This window comes from Bubalus kerabau, chromosome 7 (assembly GCF_029407905.1).
Source record: "Bubalus kerabau isolate K-KA32 ecotype Philippines breed swamp buffalo chromosome 7, PCC_UOA_SB_1v2, whole genome shotgun sequence".
Taxonomy (NCBI): Eukaryota; Metazoa; Chordata; class Mammalia; order Artiodactyla; family Bovidae; genus Bubalus; species Bubalus kerabau.
The window spans coordinates 36,871,710-36,887,772 of record NC_073630.1 but is presented as its reverse complement, the minus strand read 5'-3'; the positions used below and the strand labels follow the sequence as shown (position 1 = coordinate 36,887,772).

General features: G+C 34.2%; 1 non-coding gene across 1 annotated transcript; it reads left to right on the top strand.

Moving 5' to 3' along the window:
• Positions 1 to 14,797: 14,797 nt before the first annotated feature.
• Positions 14,798 to 14,961, top strand: LOC129658223 (U1 spliceosomal RNA). Its single transcript, XR_008717322.1, has one exon. It is a non-coding gene; the product is annotated as a U1 spliceosomal RNA (small nuclear RNA).
• The last annotated feature ends 1,102 nt before the right edge of the window (positions 14,962 to 16,063 follow it).

Genomic DNA, 16,063 nt, shown 5'->3' with positions numbered 1-16,063 from the left:
AAACCATATGATTATCTAAATACATTCAGAAAAAGCTTTTGACAAAATTCAGTGTCCAATTATGAACTCTGGACAAAGGAAAACATACCTCAATACAAAGGCATTTTATGACAAACTCACAGCTAACTTTGTATTTAATGGTGAAAAGATGAAAGCCTTTCCTCTAAGATCAGAAACATGACAAGGATGCCAACACATACCACTTTATTCAGTATAGTATTGGAAGTCCCTGCCACAGCAATCATACAACTTAAATAAATAAAAGAAATCCAAACTGGAAATGAAGAAGTAAAAGTGTTCACTCTAAGCAGACAGTATGATACCATACATAGAAAATCCTAACAATAACACCAAAAATACCACTACAGTTCATCAGCAAGTTCAGTAAAGCTTCAGAACATAAAACTAATATACAGAAATATATTGCATTTCTATATGTGTACAACAAACTATCCGAAAGAGAATTTAAGAAAAGGATCCCACCTACAACTGCATCAAAAGGAACAAAATACCTAAGGATAAATGTAATTGGGTGGTAAAAGATTTGTACTCAGAAAGCTGCAAGACATTGATGAAAGAAACCTCAGATGACACAAAAAGATGGAAAGATATACCCTGTTCATGGATTTTAAGAGTTAATATTGTTAAAATGACCATACTACTCAAGGCAATCTACAGATTAAATGCAATAAAAAAGTCAATGTCATTTTTCACAGAAATATAAACTAACAATTTTAAAATTTCTATGGTAATACAAGACATCCCAAATTGCCAAAGCTATCTTGAGAAATACGAAGAGAACTAGAGGAATTATGCTCCCTGACTTCAGATTATATTACAAAGCTACGATAATCAAAATAGTATGGTACTGGAGAAAAAACAAAAAAGACACATAGATCAATAGAACAGAAGATACAGAAATAAACTCAGGCACATATCTATGAAAATGGATAAAATAGCACATAATAAGGAAAACTCAGTTTCTTTAATGAGTAATAGTGGGAAAAATGGACAGCTATATGAAAAAAATTGAGATGAGAACATTTTTTAAAAGCCATATTAAAACAAAAACCCTCAAAACAGACTAAACTAAATTTAAGATCAGAAACCCTAAAACTCCTAGAATACATAGGTGGAACATTCTTTGACATAAATTATAGCAATAATTAAAAGAAATAAAGATTGCAATTGATTTAATATAAATATGCTTTATTCAAAATACATCCAAACCTAGGATCATATTTACAATGCCACATGTGTCTTATAGAAATACACATATGAAAAACTCCACTAGTTTAATAACATAAACTCAGACAAATTGTATGACTTGTATGTGGACTAGGCAAGCCTATAGTTATTGAACTGATATAGTGGGGACACAATAATGCTAATGATAATATTTTTGAGGGCTGGTAGTGTATATGTAAATTTACATAAATAAACTTAGTTTCCTGGATAATTTTTGCTTTTGCAACTAGTTTGTGAACATTTTCATATAGCTATCTATAACAGATACTCCATAGTAATAAATAATTTAATAATCTGCAATTAAGTGGTGATACTAATATATCACTTTTCTCTGCATGAAAGAATCAGGATAATAATTTATGGACTGATAATATTTTTAAAATTCCAAGAATGATGTAAAAATTAGTAGATAGAGGAGATAATCTATTCAGGAACAACAATAGTATAAATTAAAATCATATTGTCTTCACATTGTGAAAGGATACTCACAAGACTTAATGTCATGCATAATAATAGAAAACACATATATGTATTTTATTCAGTTCAGTTCAGTTGCTCAGTTGTGTCTGATTCTTTGCAACCCCATGGACTGCAGCATTCCAGGCCTCCTTGTCCATCAACAACTCCTTCAGTTTACTCAAACTCATGTCCATTGAGTTGGTGATGCCATCCAACCGTCTCATCCTCTGTTGTCCCCTTATCCCACCTTCGGTCTTTCCCAGCATCAGACTCTTTTCAAATGAGTCAGTTCTTCACATCAGGTGACCAAAGTATTGGAGTTTCAGCTTCAAAATCAGTCCTTCTAATGAATATGCAGGACTTATTTCCTTTAAGATGGACTGATTGGATCTCCTTGAAGTCCAAGGGACTCTCAAGAGTCTTCTCCAACACTACAGTTGAAAAGCATCAATTCTTCAGCACTCAGCTTTCTTCACAGTCCAACTCTCACATCCATACATGACCACTGGAAAAACCATAGCCTTGACTAGATGGACCTTTGTTGGCAAAGTAATGTCTCTGCTTTTGAATATGCTATCTAGGTTGGTCATAACTTTTCTTCCAAGGAGTAAGCGTCTTTTAATTTCATGGCTGCATTCACCATCTGCAGTGATTTTAGAGCCCCAAAAAATAAAGTCTGCCACTGTTTCCACTGTTTCCCCATCTATTTCCCATGAAGTGATGGGACCAGATGCCCACTTGAGAGCCCCTTGGATTGCAAGGAGATCCAACCAGTCCATTCTGAAGATCAGCCCTGGGATTTCTTTGGAAGGAATGATGCTAAAGCTGAAACTCCAGTACTTTGGCCACCTCATGCAAAGAGTTAACTCATCGGAAAAGACTCTGATGCTGGGAGTGATTGGGGGCAGGAGGAGAAGGGGACAACAGAGGATGAGATGGTTGGATGGCATCACTGACTCAATGGACGTGAGTCTGAGTGAACTCTGGGAATTGGTGATGGACAGGGAGGCCTGGCGTACTGCAATTCATGGGGTCGCAAAGAGTCAGACACGACTGAGCGACTGAACTGAACTGAACCACTTCCTAGAAATCCAGATTCATTTTATTTTCCCTTGTAAACTATTATAAAGCTTATTATTTACAATCTCAAATCTGAAGTTACCATTCTCTCCTTCAAAATTGACCAGCAACCTGCATTCCCTATTAAGGTGAATAACAGCAGAGCTTATAAATGGTTTTGTCAAAGATCTTAGGGATGGACAAAAATATCCTTTATAAAATTCTCTTCTTTCCTCTGAAAAGTGAAAGTATTAGTTGCTCAGTTGTGTCTAACTTTTTGTGACCGCATGGACTGTAGCCAACTAGGCTTCTCTGTCCATGGAATTTTCCAGGCTAGAATACTGGAGTGGGTTGCCATTTCCTTCTTCAGGGGATCTTTCAGACCCACAGAACAAACCCAGACCTCCTGCATTGCAGACAAATTCTTTAGCATCTGAGCCACCAGGGAAGCCCTCTTCCATGGAACATAACGTTAACTTTATCCCCACTTGGTCCATGCTTCATGTGACGCTGTCCCCAGTTTCAGATCCCAGAAGGTGTGCCCTGTTGGATCTAACTCAGTCACATCATGGGAATATGAAGCATGTTAGTAAATGAGGCATGAGGAAAACCCTGTTGAGGTGTTTCTAGATGTGATGTCTAAAAATGTTGAGTTTCTATAGCATAAGGAAAAATTTATCTAACAAATTGACAGAGAATTAAAAACAAACAAAGAAACAAAAAACACCTGGGCATTTGATGACATTACTCACACACTGACCTGACAAGAGACCTATCATACACTGGGATGTATTACCTGCACTGTAACTCTGAGTCTTATTTTATATGTGATTATTTGGGGTATTTTTTGCTAAGTTTATCTGAAAGTACCATATAATAAATGGCCATGGAAGATAAGTAGGATTTATCCTCATACCAACTTAAAAGCATTCTCCTATTGTTTTCAAAGTTGCATTCTATGTATAATTTGAATGAGTTGTTTCCATTTTGGCAAAATCTTTGCTACCTTAGTTATGTTTTTGAGAGAAACTTCCTGGTACTATTGAAATGGCCTCTGAAATTCATATACCTAACCCACTATTATAGCTTACATGCTTTCCAAAAAAAATTTCAGGCTACTTAATGTGATGAACTTCTTGAGGCTATTAGTCAACATTTTAAACATAATACTAATGCTTAATATAGTCCTGGAAAATAATAGATATTTAGTTTTTGAATGAACAAATGATTATGCAAGAACCTGTGTTAAACTACAAAGAAGGATTGATTTGCACACCTTGACTTCAATGATACATTGAGTATTTCTTCTATTTTGCAAATACTTTCATGGTACCTAAGAAAGCTGTTTTAATATTTTTGTTTTGTTTACATCCAAGAGCAATATAAACCCTTGAAGTAATAAACCTAGTGTAGAAGAAAGATGAAATTTTCATAAAGATCCTGTATTTAATTTATGGATCTTCTTCTAATTAGATATGCAATGTTCAACTATGGACTTAGTATAAACTCAGTCACCTTATATGTATAATAATGATAATTATACCATATATTGTGTTATACTAAAATGAGATGAATTATATTGACTTCTCTAAAAATGCTTAAGAGTATAAAACTATTTGTTATTAATGGTAAAAATTCTAATATAGAAAAAAAATCAATGTAAATTGACAGAAACTCCTGTGTCAATCAATGATATAATCATTTGAGGTAATCTCAATCATTTGAGGTACAGAAAAATAAGAAAATGAGGGTTTGTATTGACTAGATGCAATCAAAACCTTTAAAAGCCACCTCTCACAATTCTGTGGACTACCTTCTCTTCTCTCCAAGCACAAAGTATTTGATTTTATAAAGTGCTAAACTATAAAGAGGTTGTTTGGTGCTTTTCAGAGTTGTATTATAATGAAGTAAGATCAATTTTCATCATCTTTCTCTTGGGAAGTCATGAATCAATAATAAACTCACTTCTACAGAAAATAACAAATCATTGTTTACGGTTAGTTCTTCACATGTCCATGAATTATATATAAGGCATCAAAATAAAAGAAGTAAAACTGATAGTATTGAATATATCTTGATAAAATTACTACACAGCGTAGCTCAAAACACACAGGGGCTTTGTGAACTATGTGCTAGAGATTTAGGGAATGAAAAAACAAGCCCTTTCAAATTGAGAAATATTACATGTACACATCACATTTCACTAAGTTTATACTAAAGAGAACTTGAATGTTGTACAACAAAACTAGAGGGAGGACTACCCCAGAATTGATTATAAGAAACTTGGAAAAGTAGTGAATAACTTCTCTAATATTTCAAATACACGTGTTTAAAAAGTAAAAAGAAATTTGGAGGTAGATAATGTACTAAAATTGATAGAAAAAGAGAAAAAATAATATAGTAAGAAACATGAAAAATGGAAACAGACAAGTGGAATGCTCAATGAAAAGTCATATATGATGATAAATGAAGCATAAAAAAATCTCAAGGAAGGGAGGGAGAAAAGTATGTATAGTAAAATTATAGCCCAGAAGGTTGGAGAGGAGTCCATGTTCATGACAAAGTAGATTTAAAAACTAAACTTCTGGATTGTCAGTTTAGATGGAATAGGGCCATGTTAACCAGGGCCACTGTGTGGTTAGGCCGTTCTACTTTGCACAGGGTCACTGAGATAGGAGTAGCTTCTCAGACAACTGTGAGGATGTGTCTGTCCTGAGGATGTGGTCATTTTGTAATTAATTTGGCCCAAAAAAAGAACCTCAGTCTAATACATCTAGAAAAAAGTAGGTCTTCTTTTTCTTCTCTTCCTCCTCCTACTTCTCACCCCACTTCTTTTCCTCCTTCTACCACTTCTTCATACAAAGGCACAGTATGTACTTGATGCAGCAACTCCCCACCCCGCTGCCAAAACATAACAGTAAGGTTATAGGAGAGAGTGAAAAAAATTTTGGAAAGTCAAAAAGTCTGATCATGATTAGAACTTTGAGGAATAAGTATGGGTCTCAGGTGAATAGAAGGTGACTTAAATAGTAGAGTCAATAATTACTGAAGGTAGCAGCCAGAATGGAAGTTGACAGAATGTGCACTGGACATGTTTCATGTGTTAGGAAGATGAATTTAATCACTGTTTCTATGTGGAGATTATAGTCAGGAGGAGTCTGATACGTAAGGCTCTTAACCATAAAGACTAATCAGACAATGATACTTAAGGAAGGGAGAGAGAAAAACTTTGTAAGTAATGATATGTAAATAATATGTGAATGAAAACTGAAAGGATACATTAAAACATAGGATGTAAATTAAAGGACAGATTTTGAAGCTGTCTGTATCAATTTGGTGATAAACTACTGGCAGGCTACAATCCATGGGGTCGCAAAGAGTTGGACACAACTGAAGACGCACCCACACATGCATTCAACACAGACATGACAAATGTTAATCAAGTAATTGACTGGTTTCTTTTCATTATTTCATGTGCAAAAACAATTTAAAGTCTTGTTATATAGGCGGCACCTAAGTCCATTCTGAAGGAGATCAGCCCTGGGATTTCTTGGGAAGGAATGATGCTAAAGCTGAAACTCCAGTACTTTGGCCACCTCATGCGAAGAGTTGACTCATTGGAAACGACTCTGATGCTGGGAGGGATTGGGGGCAGGAGGAAAAGGGGACAACAGAGGATGAGATGGCTGGATGGCATTGCTGACTCGATGGTTGTGAGTCTGAGTGAACTCCGGGAGTTGGTGATGGACAGGGAGGCCTGGTGTGCTGCGATTCATGGGGTCACAAAGAGTCGGACACGACTGAGCGACTGAACTGAACTGACTGAACTGAATAGTTCTGTAGAAATATAAAAATCTGGACTTTAAAATGTTATTGGATAGATACATATCAACTCTGTCACTCACATGTAAGTTCATTAAATCTCTAATAGAAAATCCACCAAGGATTTGCAACATATGATAGGATTCTTAGATTCAACTATACTTGCCTTTCATATGTCTTTATTAAAATGAGGAAGATAAATAATAAGCACTATTGTTGAATTATGATAAATTATAGTTTAAATGGTCCTAAGAGTGTGATGTGTATCATGTTCATTAAAGGCTTAAAAAACAATGTTTTTGAGACAGTGTGGCATCTTCTAATATTTTCAATCTAATTTATATGAGTAATGTAGCTTTAAGTTTGAAATCATTACTTATGAATCACTGATTTTTAACTGAAATGTCAAAAATTAAGAGCTGCCTACAATGACCTTAGAACATTTCAAGAGTATAAAACTCTACAAGGAAATACATAATAATTCATGTAATAATCTCTGAATGAATCCCCACATATTTATACTAAGAAAAAAAACAATTACACATTGATTTAAATCAAGTATTGGATAAAATATCACTCCATTCAATCATGAGGATGATTGTCAATGATGCCAATAGAATAGAAACAGGGAAAATGGAAAAATATATCCAAAATATGCAAAAGTATTTCAATGGTACCACAGGTTTTATCATTTATGAAGTCTTTGCCTTCTCACATGACCATCATATCATATCATACAAGCACATATAGTGAAATTCTGTATAGAAAACATTCAATTATTTGGTAACATCTTTTATCTAACAGTGGAATAGACTCTGTAAATAGCACTGATGAGACTTTGTTGAATTGATGGACAATAAAATGTTTTTATTCAGCTTGTAAAAATACCATGAACCATCTCGCTCCAGAAATATATAAAAATTCATATTATAAACAGTGCTGCGATGAACATTGAAGATGATTACTATATTCATCTTTGTCTTAAAGTAGGAAGTATGCATGTGCCATCAATTTAACCTTGTATTTTATGATCAATGGCTTCCCTGGTGGCTCAGACTGTAAAGAATCTGCCTGCAATGCAGGAGACATGGGTTCAATCCCTGGGTTGGGAAGATACCCTGGAGATGGGTAAGTTTCTCCAGTTAATCCTTGGAAAAATTGACTTTATTAAATAGTTGAAGTTTTTCAGTTTCTATTTAATGACAATAGTCACATTCTTAAGTAATTTCTATATAGTGGGATTAAAATCAAATTGTATTGAAGTAGATGAGAACAAATGATACACAAATCTTCTCTGGAATAAAGTGCCAGAATGATCTAGAAGTCCATTTATAGTTTTATTTGTTTGCTTGCTTGCTTTCTGTTTTAACAAGTTATGTATTATACAGACTAGGAATTAGGACTTATTTTAATTGTTGTATTGTAATTCTGCCTTAAGGGATTGGGATGGTTTATCTAAATTTCACAGCAATTTCACTGGTAATTTACTTATCTCTTAAAGGTTTAAATAATATCAGAAAGTCATAAATTTGAAGTAGAAAATTCTTTTTTTTTAATTCTTTAAACCATTTGTAAGCACTGACAAATTTTCTTCTTCCAACATATTAACTAAATCTTATTTTGAAAAATATACTTTCCAAGCATAATAGCTTTTCTGGGATATTATTGTGCATTGATTTTAAACTGCTAACAATATGCTTTCAGATTAACAATGTTTGAGTCAATTGCAAGTAAGATTCAAAGTCTAAGGTGTTTCACTCTGTCCATTTAATGTCTGCCAACTAGAAAATTTTACTTTAATGATGATGAATGGACAAAGCTAACCTATACATTTTAAACAAGTATGTTGTATTATATGCAGAATAGAAAGCATGATTTAGAATGAGTACTTATTAATGGATAAGATAACTAGATTCACTTATAAACAGAGCAATACTCTGTTAAAATTATGCAAACTATGTTGAAACTGTGAAAAGAAAACCAGTTAGTTGTCTAGCTGAGTGATAGATATATATCTATTTTAACATAAATTTCATTGTTCATTTATAAATTGTTCCACTAATGATGTTCGATTTCCTGCTGATACTGATACTTAAAACAGAAAGATATGTAGATAAACAGCATTCTTATTCAAAATATATAAACATGTCAATATTCTAGAATTTGACCATTTAAAAAATTTACTTATTGCTATTATTTTCAAAACTGCAAGCAATGGCAACCCACTCCAGTACTCTTGCCTGGAAAATACCATGGCCGGAGGAGCCTGGTAGGCTGCAGTCCATGGGGTCACTAAGAGTCAGACACAACTGAGTGACTTCACTTTCACTTTTCACTTTCATGCATTGGAGAAGGAAATGGCAACCCACTCCAGTGATCTTGCCTGGAGAATCCCAGGGACAGGGGAGCCTGGTGGGCTGCTGTCTATGGGGTCACACAGAGTCAGACATGACTTAGCAGCAGCAACTTAGCAGCTGCAGCAGCAAGTCAAAAATAGTTCTGAACAAAGTAATGCAATTAAGATATTGCCATGAGAGTCTACTTTCCAAAATTAGCTGAACATAAAAAAAATAATAAGCTTTGAGGTACACATGTGTTTTGAATCAAACAAGGTAGGTGAGAAACACATATTTCTATAGATCTTGTCACTTAAGTAAAATTCTTTAGAACCATATAGTACAACCACTAATTTATGACATGAAATGTAAAATTATTCTTCTAAGCGATTCATAAGTATCAATAAATTACACATTGAAATATTAAGAACAGGGCTATACAAAAATAATAAACCAGGTAAGTCTGCCTTGTTTACAGTGATAGGAAAGAAGAAACCACTCTAGTTTTCTCTCCACTACTGAAATGGCTGGGGAAACTAAACCAAACCAAAACAGCCTTATTCAACTATCATGAAAAAGTGTTTCAAAGAAAAGTTTTACTAAGTTGAATAGTTATTGCCAAAAATAGTTAATCACAAGCATAAATCACTAAATTATTAGTTCAATTTGCAAAATAGAATACAGGAAGTAAATAACTCATTTTTGTGATCCTTCAAGTATACCTAATTGGAATTATGAAGTAGGTTAATGATCTCACTAGATTGCATATGTAAAACTGACTTTGAGTACATATCCAAGAACCGACTATTAGGGAGGACTTGGGTTACTCAGAGTTCTTAAACTCTCCAGCCTCCATGTTTACTAAGTCCAATTTGTCAGAAGCAGCAGCAATACTTAGCTTGAATGAAGAAGCTCATGTCTTTCTTTAAAAACTAATATTTCCCTCACCCAAGGAAGTTTCTTCTCATGTCCCATTCCCCATTGCCTCTAGGCTTATTATTAGAATCAGATATCAACCTGCTGGCAGGAGAGGCATAAACATAAGGAAGATTAAAAATACAAACATTAGAAAATTACTAGATGTATAAATAACTCTGAGGATGCTAGAAATCAGAGTATTTTAATTTTACACTGGAGTAAATTTTTAAAAAATGAGTGCCTTTGTTCACAATCTGGATTTAGTGAACTGCTTAGAACGCCAGAATGTGGTTTCAGTTGTTCATTCTTTACTCAATTAGTTAAGTGAAAGGAACAAAGTCTTCAAGGAGTCAGACATTAAAGAAAAAAAGAATAATAATTAGAGGAAACAAAGAAAAAAAGATTTGAGGATATAGCCATCTTTGCCCAAATTACGCTTGAGGAGAGACCCCAAAAGATACTAAAATCATCATATTATTGAAGAACATATTAATAACGTGGATACTATATATGTTATTTTCATATATATATACATACATGCATATACATATATGTTATTTTCTGTGGGTTTGTTATTTTCTGTGGCAGATTGTGTTATTAAACTCTGCTCCCAGATCTCAGTAGGAGGAGATGACGAGGGGCAACAGAGACCACATACTTGTACTACGGTGCCAAAAGCAGTGGACTCCAAAAGAGGCAGAAGTGGTTAATCAGAAGGATTATATCAGCAAGAACATTTAATGTTGCTTAAATGTGAAGGCTCTCTGGAGTAAAATAAATGGAAGGCTTACTTGGTATTCTTTTAATTGGTATAACTAAAATTATTTCAGCCATGTTAACAGATGTCTAACCTGGTCACAAAGAGTTGGACACAACTAAGCGACAGAACAACCACCACCTGGGAATCAAAGCCTGGAGATATACATAGAATTAACTGAGCTTACCTATTTCAGGATCTGTTGAAAGAAGTAAATGCCTGGTATATTACTTTAAAGTGCAGCTTACAATATACTCACAAGTATATTCTAAGTTTCCTTTAATATTCTAGACTTATATAAATAATAGCAAAAAAAAAAAAAAAAAGAGAGAGAGAAACTACTCAAAGAGTTCACAGGTTGGGCACTAGAATGAATTACTCTCTCAAACACAGAATATAATAACAAAGTTAGTCCCAGAGTTTCTCTCTGATATTCCTGGGCTATGTAGTCCAAGTTTTACCTGGGAAAAAATAACCTACCTACTTTATAGGAGTGTCACCAAACCATCAAGGTTGAAGTGGCTATAATGTTTCTACTTTATTTTGTGATCCAGTGGTGAATGACTGAAGTGAATTAAAACATTCATGCAAAGAAAAATGTTTTTCATGCAAAGCAAAATGAGAGTCAAATAAAAGGCTTTGAAAAAGAGAAATAGTATAGCAAAAACAGCTCTTATATCAAAAGGAGAATAATCTTGTTTCTCACACTCAGAGCAAGAGAGAAGTAGAGGGTACCTATTTTGAGAGGCAGGTTCTATGTCCAAGTAGCATATAAACAGGAAGTTCTCAGGCCAACAAAAAAATAGAGTGAAGCCAATAGTAATCTTAAATTGTGTTGCTTATGGAAGTGTTTTTCATACTAAGGGTAGTAAACGATTAGTGAGTACAAAAACAGCTATTTGATCCTGTCAAATATTTTTGCATGGAATTACTGGAGTGAATTAAAATGGAATAGAATAAATTAAACAAAATCACTATGATACATATTATACTTTAAATCTTCATTGGAATATTAGAAATAAACACTATTATTAATTGTAATTATAAAAAAAGCAACTTTTTACCTTAGGCTGTGAAAACAATTTCTGTTGTGTTTCACAAAGATAATTTTGAATTCTTGAAATGAAAGCATAATACTGCAAATGTTAGTTTGGTTGCAGAACTAAATAGTGACAACTAATCAATACAAAATAATGAGTACTGATATTATAAGTCTTTTCAAACATTTATTTTTAACACCCTTAAAACAAACTAGATATTACATTTAAGGAATCAATATAGTGATATGGAAATTATAAGGCTAATACCTTGTACTTTAAATTCTTAGTGTGATGAATAGTTGTTAAATATTTATTCTTTGATGGTTTACTCCCTTGATCAGTTTGCAAAAATTATTCCACTTTAAAAAATGAGCAACCTGGAATTATTGTTTATATTGGACTATGCAGACATTCTCTAATTCTGGGTAACCAAAAAAGGGAAAAAGTTCACCTAGAAAAAAAAATAGAAGGAAACAAATGTTTAGTTTATTATCTGTCATAAATTTTGAGGTGGTAGAGAATAAAAGAATGAGGGACGAAGATGCTGATGGCCTTTGTTTTAACTGGTCTATTTGACATTTAACATCTTGACATCCTGCTCTTCAGTTTAATTATACATTTGTAAGTATATAACTTGTCTTCTATGCCTTGGCCAGCTCTCATCTTTTTTTCCTATTGTGTTCAAGATTAAAATATGCAATGTTTGCTGTATTTAAAGTACTTAAAATTATAGAAAGAGATTCAAAAGAGATATTTTGTAGACTCTTACATATTATATATAGAAATATCCCTCAAGATCATGAAGTTCTATTGCCTGTATTCCTTTAGGACAGAGACTGTAGATAAGACTCCAATTTCTCCTATGACCCTCAGTGTACAATATCACCTTGTTCTTTACTTTTGTTCACAAATGAAAGAGGGGGAAAAAAGCAAAATAAATCTAATATCCCTGTCAATTTTTCAAGGATAAATAAATAAATATTATTTTAATCATATAATAGAAAGAGGATAATAATGGACAGATGCTTAGAGAAGTTATGAGAAATTTGAACAGAAGAACTGAGAAGAAAACAGTGGTGTAACACTAAATATATCTTAGTCTTCATTGAATGTTCCTTTGCTTTCAGTTAATGAGGTACAACAGACATATCTTGGGATTTTTAACAAATACATCAAAATTTTAGCCTGGGAAAGGATCAAACTCCCATGTAGGAAAGGACGAAAAGTATTTGCAAACTTCTTATCCAAGTTAATCTACTGCTAAAAACTCAGATGATGCCCCCAAAAAATGAAAAAAAAAGGAAGAAAGAAAGAATTGTAAAATTCTTTTACAATTGTTAAAGATGATGCATCTTAATTCTTAAAAAACAATCTCAGGCTTTTTTTATTTTATTTTATTTTTAAACTTTACATAATTGTATTAGTTTTGCCAAATATAAAAATGAATCCGCCATAGGTATACATGTGTTCCCCACGAAGAAAGAATGTTTTCATTTAAAAAATATTCCAAATAAACCTTAATTCTAAAAATTTAACAAATTATTTTCTTTAGTCAGAATTTTTTTCCAGAAAATGTATTTATATAACACTTATTTTATATTCCTAATTTTTATTTCTGTGTTTCTATACTATCTTACTATCTTAAATTTGTTAGCATACTAAAGCTGCAATCCTCCAAAGCAATTCTGAGGCAAAATAGTTACTATACAACCCACTAGTTAAGGGTATGATCCCCAAAATGTTTCAGCTGACATCTGAAACATTTTGGGGATCAAGCCCTTAACTAGTGGGTTGTATAATAACTATTTGTTTCAGATGTCAGCTGCAAGTTAGAGGATCCCTAGTGAAAGTGAAAGTGTTAGTCACCTCCAACTCTTTCTGATCCTGTGGACTGTAGTGCACCAGGATTTTTTGTCCATGGATTCCTCCAGGCAAGAACACTGGAGTGGGTAGCCATTCCCTTCTCCAGGGGATCTTCCTGACTCAGGGTTTGAACCTGGTTCTTTTGCATTGCAGACAGATTCTTTATCATCTGAGCCAGTGGAAGCCCAAGAGGATCCCTAGGCCACCTGCTATTCTAACCAACTGACTAACCAATCTTCCTGAAAGCAGGAAGATTTCATCTCCTAGGTTTCAACAGTTCATTAGAAAGACATAGAACTCAGGAAAGTACTAGTGATCATAGATTTATTATAAAGGATATACATTAGGAGCAAGCAAATGAAGAGACACATAGGGTGCAACTTGGGAGGGTTCTAAACAAGTTGCTTCTGCACCCTTTCCCATGGAATCAGATACATTCCAGAACTGAAAACTTGAGGGCAAACTGGAGGTGTTGATACCCTTTCACTTTGAAAGAAGATAAACCACTATATCTGTGGGACACTGGTTTGAATGTAGTTATTCCTGATGGGGTAGGAGCTCCATTTCTCAGATGATAATTTTCAGGTAAGCCAGAGAAGACCCCTTTCAATTCACTGAACACTCCTATTTGCATTTAACATTATAGAAGTTTATTTCTCTAATAAAGTCAAACCAGCACCTTAGAGGTCCATTGCTTCATGAAGTCATTCAGCAAACCAGGTTGATAAAGGCTTTAATCTCTTTAATGTGTGGCTTCCATTGTATCTCTGGGTATTGACTTCTAGATGGGAAATGGATTTAGGAGATAGAGTGAATGGTTGGTTTTAGAAGCGTTATAATTATATATGCTAACTTTCCATTGGTCAGGAACAAGGAAGTGGCTTTGGTAAAGAGGAAGCTAGTCTCTTTTAATTCTATATAACTTAATATCCCTAAAGTTTAAAACATAAATATTTATTATAATACAGTTTCTATGCATCAAGAATCTGGGTTCTCTGGCTCAAGGTCTTTCATGAAGCTTCAATTATTTGTGAGCCATGACTTCAATCATCTCAAGGCTCCATTGGGGGAGATCCATTTTCAAGTCTTGATACTGCCTTCTGCCCATACTCACATGGACCTCTCCAAAGGGCTGTTTCAAAAAAATGTATCTGGCTTTCTCAAGTAAAAGCAATTTGAGAGACAGCCAGAGATACTAACTTAGAAGAAGGAAGCCTTAATTTTTATATAATTTAATTTCAGAAGAAAAATCACATTACTTCTGACATTTTATATTCATTAGAAGTTGTTAGTATATACTTACCTGGCAGGGGAGATACCATGATCACGAAGGTGGTTTTCCCAGGGTGAGGCTTATCCATTGCACTCCGGATGCGCTGACCCCTGCGATTTCCCCAAATGTGGGAAACTCGACTGCATAATTTGTGGTAGTGGGGGACTGCGTTCGCGCTTTCCCCTGGGGAAAAAAAAAAAAAGAAGAAGAAGTTGTTAGTATATCTAGTCCAAAATCAACAAGAGGGCATTACAGATGTTCTGAAATGTGTGAGTTTTGCATAAGTATTTTCAGAGCTTCTGCTGTTTATAGCAATGAGCTAGTCATGGAAGATGACGTGAATAAACAAGAAGAAGAAGGGGTGGTGTGTGATTGAGGAAGAGATAGAAGAGAAGGACAATAGCAAAATCAGATTCATTATATTCTTTGCAGCCAAAGATGGCAAAGCACTATACAGTCAGCAGAAAATGTCCTGGAGCTGACTGTGGTTCAGATCATGAGCTCCTTGTTGCAAAATCCAGGCTTAAATTGAATAAGGAAAACCACTAGGCCATTCAGGTATAACATAACAAATCCCTTTATACAGTGGAAGTTACAAACAGATTCAGGTATTAGATCTGATCGATGGAGTGCCTGAATAGCTATAGATGGAAGTTTATAACATTGTATAGGAGGTGGTGACCAAAACCATCCAAAGAAAAAGAAATGCAAGAAGGCAAAGTGGTTGCCTGAGGAGGCCTCACAAATAGCTGAGAAAAGGAGAGAAGCAAAATAAAAAGGAGAAAGGGAAATATATATCCAACTGAATGCCCAGAGTTTCAGAGAATAGAAAGGAGAAATAAGAAAGCTTTCTTAAGTGAACAATGTAAAGAAATAGAAGAAACAATATAATGGGAAAGACTAGAGATCTCTCAAGAAAATTGGAGATACAAGGGAACATTTCATGCGAATATGGGCACAATAAAGGACAGAAATAGCAAGTATCCACAGAATCAGAAGATATTAGAAGAGGTGTCAAGAATACACAGAAGAACTATACAAAAAAGATCTTAATGACCTGGATAATCATGATGGTATGGTCACTCACCTAGAGCCAGACATTCTGGAGTATTAAGTGAAGTGTGCCCTAGGAAGAAGTATTACAAACAAAGCTAGTGGAAGTGATGGAATTTCAGCTGAGCTATTTCAAATCCTAAACGCTGATGCTGTTAAAGTGCTTCACTCAATATGTCAGCAAATTTGGAAAAACTCATCAATGGCCACAGGCCTGGAAAAGGTCAGTTTTCAT